This window comes from Chiroxiphia lanceolata, chromosome 29 (assembly GCF_009829145.1).
Source record: "Chiroxiphia lanceolata isolate bChiLan1 chromosome 29, bChiLan1.pri, whole genome shotgun sequence".
In the NCBI taxonomy this organism is placed as follows: domain Eukaryota; kingdom Metazoa; phylum Chordata; class Aves; order Passeriformes; family Pipridae; genus Chiroxiphia; species Chiroxiphia lanceolata.
Window position 1 is genome coordinate 2,689,506 of NC_045665.1, and position 6,000 is coordinate 2,695,505.

A 6,000-nucleotide genomic window follows, 5' to 3' on the forward strand; every position below is an offset into this window, starting at 1 on the left:
ACTCCTTGGAGTCCGTCCCCTTCTGGTACGTTTTCTTCGAGAGTGGTAACTCTCATTTTCACATTCAGATTTTCACATTTAGTGGTTTGGGGTGAGACATTTAAGTGTTTCTCAAGTACACAGTCGGACATTCCCACTGCCACCGTTCAACAACTCCACCAGATAGCGCTGTGTATACGCAAACCAGCCCAAAGTCTAGCTACAAAGGTGAAAATTTCTCCTCACAGGTTTCAGATAAGAACATTTCAGGGCAAAAAGATTTTGTTGATCTCCCATTTCATGTGCAAATTCTTATTTACATCACAATTGAGAGGCAATATGAACTCCATCCTTATTTTATGTACTAATAAATTTTTTCACTCTCACAGAGTCCAGCTACAAAAATGAAAATACCCAGTAAAAATGCAGCTCAAAAAAATGCGAGGTGAGAGAGCTGTTGCTGGTTCCACGTCCAAAGTGCACCCATTTAATGAACTGCACCACACCCCCGGTATCTGCATTTTCCTCCTCAGCTCTCTGTACCATTGTGAGAAACAGAGTCTCCAGATAAAATAATTTTTCCAAATTAGAGTTTGGAAACTCTGTAGTATATAGTAGAAGCAAGCAGTGCTGGGTGGAGAGACGGAATTTGGTTCCTGAATCTCCCATGAGGATACAGTGTATGAGGTTGATATTTATTTCAAACATTCCATACATATTCATTATATTACATGCATATACACTTTACATCACTATTCCAGGTATTCGACATATGTTTATTTTCAAAGCTAAGACTAATTTGTTATCACTACGTCAAGTTATAAATTCATATGTTCTTCGATAAGAAGCACCAGCAAACTTTTTGACCTGACCCAGTATGGACATAATTCCTGGCTAGGAAGACATGGAAGGTTAGTCTGTTTTATGTCTTTATGGGGATGCAATTAAGTTTTACAATCTGTTCATTTTCTTCTTTCCTGGGATGACCTGTGTTTATCACACCTTCATAATCCTACATCCTCACAGTCAATATCTAAAACTGAACCCCACCACTAACTGCCCAGACAACGAAGGGACCAGGACAAAAAGTTCAACACCTTACCTTTTACATTCCCACTCTAGCTGCTCAACAGCTCTGACTGATAGCACCATATGCTAGAAAAAGCACTTAAATTCACCTCTAAAGCACCTAGTGTGTGCATCCTTAAATGATTCCCTTGCTAAAGAGAGGAACTTTGAGCCCATCTCAAAAGAATTGTGATCCCCGTCTCCAAAGTAGAAAACATCCAGGAATCGTTCCCACGCAGAAGTGCCAGAACACTTTTATTCGTCATTACCTCCCCAAGGTAGTATATCATCTGCACACCCACACTGGGGATACCTGCTTTCCTTGCCCATACTAAATAGATTGAAAAAATTTCAGGAGACCACTAGACAAGTTGAATACCTTGGGAGATTTCTACAACACAAAAGATGCCTGATAGAAAGATTGTTTTTCTCTCTTTGATTCCCTGGGTACGCGATTATTTGCAGCAGAAACACTAGGACTACGTGCTTTATTCCGTTAGGATGAGCACCTATAGCTTGCATCTGAAGCACTTGGTTTTGCTGCCTTCCTTCCCACGTATAAGCACTGAGACACACTTTTAGGAGCACAAAACTGAAATTACAATACCACATCCAATACTACCTACATCCAAGAATTGCTCCTATGCTAAAGGGGCCAGGAAAGAATTGTCCCCCTGCAGTTTACCTCCTCATGGTGCTCTCATAAGTTTCAAACTATTACTTGAATTTTCCCATTACCATTGAGAACGAGGCTGACAGACTGGGAGGGGGAGTGTGTGTGGTTCACTAGAATCAGGGTTAGCCATGCAAAAGAGTAGCTAATAGCCTTCGAATAACAACTGAATTGCTTGGGGAAAGCTGTACCTTTGCCTTGCTAGAACCTGCCAGCACCTCTTGATGGGTGTGGTTATAACTGCACTGAAAGGGGAAGTAGTACTTAATTATTTGAAATTTTCATTTATGGTGCTGTTGTTCTATATGTTTTTAGTAAAGAATTGTTATTCCTTTTTCTACATTTTTACCTGAAAGTCAGAAGCCTTATAACTTCCCATTTGCCTAAACAATGTATAATTGACTTTCTTCTTAACGGAACAATCTCTTATTAAACAAGTTCTCTGAGGCATGTAAGCTGATTTCTTGAAGATGGGCTTGCGATACACTCTTCGTTTCCATGTATCATCTACATTCTCTCTCCTAAAACTAACTGTAGTCTTAAAAGAAAAGACGGCTACCACGACAAGAAAGCAAATCCCTTTGTTGGTTAAGATTTTTATCTAGGAAAAAACTTCTGATTTACTAAGTCGTTTAGAAAGATCCTCTCTCATTTCAGGGCCATTGTGACAATATGGGGCCTCGTGTAAACACACGAAACACTGAACACTGCGGATTCCCATGGAATCAAGGGACCATTGTGACACTCTAGGGCCTCATGGAAGAGGGAGGCCCTGCAGAGAGACCTCAAATCAGAGGTTTGGGCAATCATCAACCAGAGGAAGTTCAACAAGGGCAAGTGCCAGATTCGGTCCCTGGGATGGGCCAACCCCGGATGTACGGACAGACTGGGAATGACATGCTGCATAGCATAGCAGTACTGGAAAGTGGTGCCCTGGTGGGGGCTCACTGTTCGGTCACACAAGGGTTTTCAGACACACGAGTCTTTCTCTTGCACACACACGGCAGCAGGGGCAGTGTCTCCTAGGGGTCTTGCTGCCGCACCTGGAACCTGGATGCACCTCAGTCCTTGTGGGGTACCGCCTGCTCTACCACTACCTGCCATGCCCCACGACCTGAGCAATGGACACGGGGAGCTCTGTCCACAGAAGCACATCCCAGGACTGCATCCAGGGGCTTTGTCAGGCTTTAGTACCGTAAATGCAATGTGACACCAAGACACTCTTTGTCCCACATAACTTCAAGGCTCCCCCAGGAGGCTGATAGCATTTGTGTTTTCTAGGGTTATCTCCCCACACCAACACCAGGTGTGTGCTCAAGACTTGTCTGTGCAATGCAAACAGAGACACCCTGTTTAGTCCTTCCGTGTCTCTCCAGGGAAGGCTAAGATATCTCTGTGAGCTGGGTGAGAAGCCAGTGCTAGAAGTAGGGGTGCTATTGTGAGTGCCAACCAAGAGTGGTTGGCGGGTCTCGGATGAATGCCCTGGGGAGTTGACCTGGGTTTTCCAGTGCACATGGCACTAGATCACACCCTGCTCTGGTGGTCCTTCATGTCCTCCTGCGGAGGTGACAGCGATGGGAAAGAGAATGAACTTTTGGCTATACCTCTGAGTGTCCCCCAACCTGCTGCAGATGTGCTGATTCCAGCACATCAGGTTCAGGGGTGACAGACTGTTCCCTGGTCCTCTGAACAAGAGGAGCAGGAGGAGGGAAACAGCAGTGCTCAATTATGGACACTGCATCTCCATGAAGTCCAAAGCAGGTGGGAGCAGAATTGTCGAAGAAGGGCAGGCGAGGGAGAGGAAGGCAAAGGAGGAAAGGAGGAGGAGAGGAGGAGGCCCGCCCGGAGCCGAGAGCCGGGGCTGGCGGGGACAGCGAGACTCGGGCGGATCGGCGGATGTGGCGCTGGCGGGGAGCGGCGCTGGCGGTTCTGATCGGTGCTCAGGGTTGGCGGCCGGGGACCGTGAGGCCCGGGGCAGAGGCTGGTGTGACCGTGCAGGTCCCTCGAGGCTGCCGTCCTACCTGGCACGTTCTTCACAGAGCTCTGCCCCCGAACTATCCTCCCAACCGTCCCTCCCTCTGCTCCAATAAAGCATTCCCTCGGAATTGTCATCGCTCTTTTCTTTTTCGAGCCGTTCCTCTTTCCTTGCTTTACTCTCTGTCCTTCAGAGAACACCTGCAGTCCGTCCTTTCTCTTTCCTACTTTTCTTCCTCTTTTTGCTTTGCTTAGTCCCACAGTTTTCCATTCTTCATTGGCTCAACCAATCTACCTCCCTTTCCAGCACCCATCTCTCCAGGAAATACTAAAGGGCACTTCCACTACTGCACAGCTTGGCAACCTCTTAAAATTCTTCTCCGTATGGTCCTGACTGCTTCTGTGGCTTTTGTTCTGGGAAACAACATGTATTGAAAAAAGTAATTCTGACGGATTTTTCTTTTTCTCACCGCCCCTGTCTGCAGGCAGAGCACGGGTACAGCAGGACCCATTGGTAGAGACCACCGAGGGCAGTGAAATCACCATCAAGTGCTCACACGCTAACACAGGAATCGGTGATTTTATCCATTTCTACCGGCAGCTCCAAGGCTACAACCCGGAGCTCCTGGCACGCGGTTTAGGGTCCAGAAAGCTGCGGGCGTCACTGGGGCGGCGGTCGGTGTCGGGAGATTGTCTTTGGAGATCCTTTCTCTCTCCGTGCCCCGGCGTGGGCTCGGTTCTGTATTCCTGAGCCCTGGTGGACACGGACTCATTGACTCGGTCGTCTTTGGAGCTTTCAGGGGATTTTCTTAGAAATACACAACTCGGTTAATTGGTTCTACAGAGGAGAAAAGTAGCTACGCTCTGAAAACAGGGCGTTTCAGTCCTACACAGAGTACAGCCTTGTGAGAGAATGCTTGAGTGCCAAGTGATTTAAACAGCACAGGGTAGTGCAAATCTCGGCATACTGCATACTGAGTGTCCCCAGATTCTCCTGCGGCATCGTCTCCTGGATACTCTGATCCACTCCCACCAGGCACCGCGATCCTCTGGTTCATGAGAATCTTTCTCTTTGAATAGGTGGAGGGTTCTGGCGTTGTCTTGAGTGTGGAAAAGACACAGTAAGGGTCCGCAAGACTTGGAGTGTCACTCGTCAAGGATCTGAACACTACATCTCGGACATGTGCTCATGAAGCTGTGAAGGCAGACAGTGAGACGTTGCGAGGTGCAGTCAAGTGAGACCAAGTATTAGAGGTGGTGAGAGAAGAGACAAAAGCAGTAAAAAGGGAGAGACCTCCAACCGTGTGGCTCTGGGCTCAGGAAAGATGATTGCAGGACCATCCTTCATTATCCTCTCAGTACAAATATAGACTCCTCACCTTCCTGTAAATGTGTTATCTCTGCTCTGGTTCCTAAGAGGGCAGAACTATGTCAGGAGAACACAGGCATAGGGAGGGTGCACTTGATGCTGCTCTTCCACCTGTCAAGGCTGTGAAAGCCTCTGTTTTCTGTGGCTTGATGGGTGCCAGGGATCGCTCTGGGGTTGATCTAGAGAAGGGGTTGGGAATAAGGATCTCCATCTGCCAAGCCCCCAGACCTTCAACTACCCTTTCAGATGGGTTGACCATGGCTCTCCCAGGCCCAGTATTCGCAGGCAGCACTCTGGTGGTTGCCACGTGTGCTCCCTACTTGTGCGTGGTGGTCTTCATCCTGTTCCCTGCTCATCCCTCAGCACATTCCCTAGGGAATATGCTGTCCTTGACACCGCTGGGTCTGGGATATCCAGCAGCCCTGTCGAAGTCACGTTCCTCTCTCGCACTGTGCATATTCCTAGCAGAGAAAGGCACAACCAGAGACCCTGGCCTGTTACCCAGCAGGGCTCATCACCCTTTCCTGGGGAACTGGGAGAGAGGAATTCTTCCCAGGCAGATGAGGAGAAGCCAGATATGCGGAGGAGACACGTGTTCCCCTAGGAAGCCGTAAGTATCCCAGAAAGCTGAGAATAGCACGGGAAGATGTGAAAGGTGAAGCCGGGAATAAACCCCAGACCTCCCAGCTGTAGGTGTGCAACAGAGTAGGCGACCATTCTCAAAAGCGCGTGCTCTGGAGGAAAATTCAGGAGTCTCCCCGTGCCCACAGAGGAGATGTGTGAGGGAAGAGACTGTGGCGGTGAAAGGATCTCATGACCTCTCAGTCTTGAGTTCCCCGATACCGACCCGCACACCTGCCACCCAACCCTGCCGCCGCTGTCGCCTGGCCTCGGCATTCAGCCCGCATTCAACCTCCGCAGTCAGCCCGCACCCGAC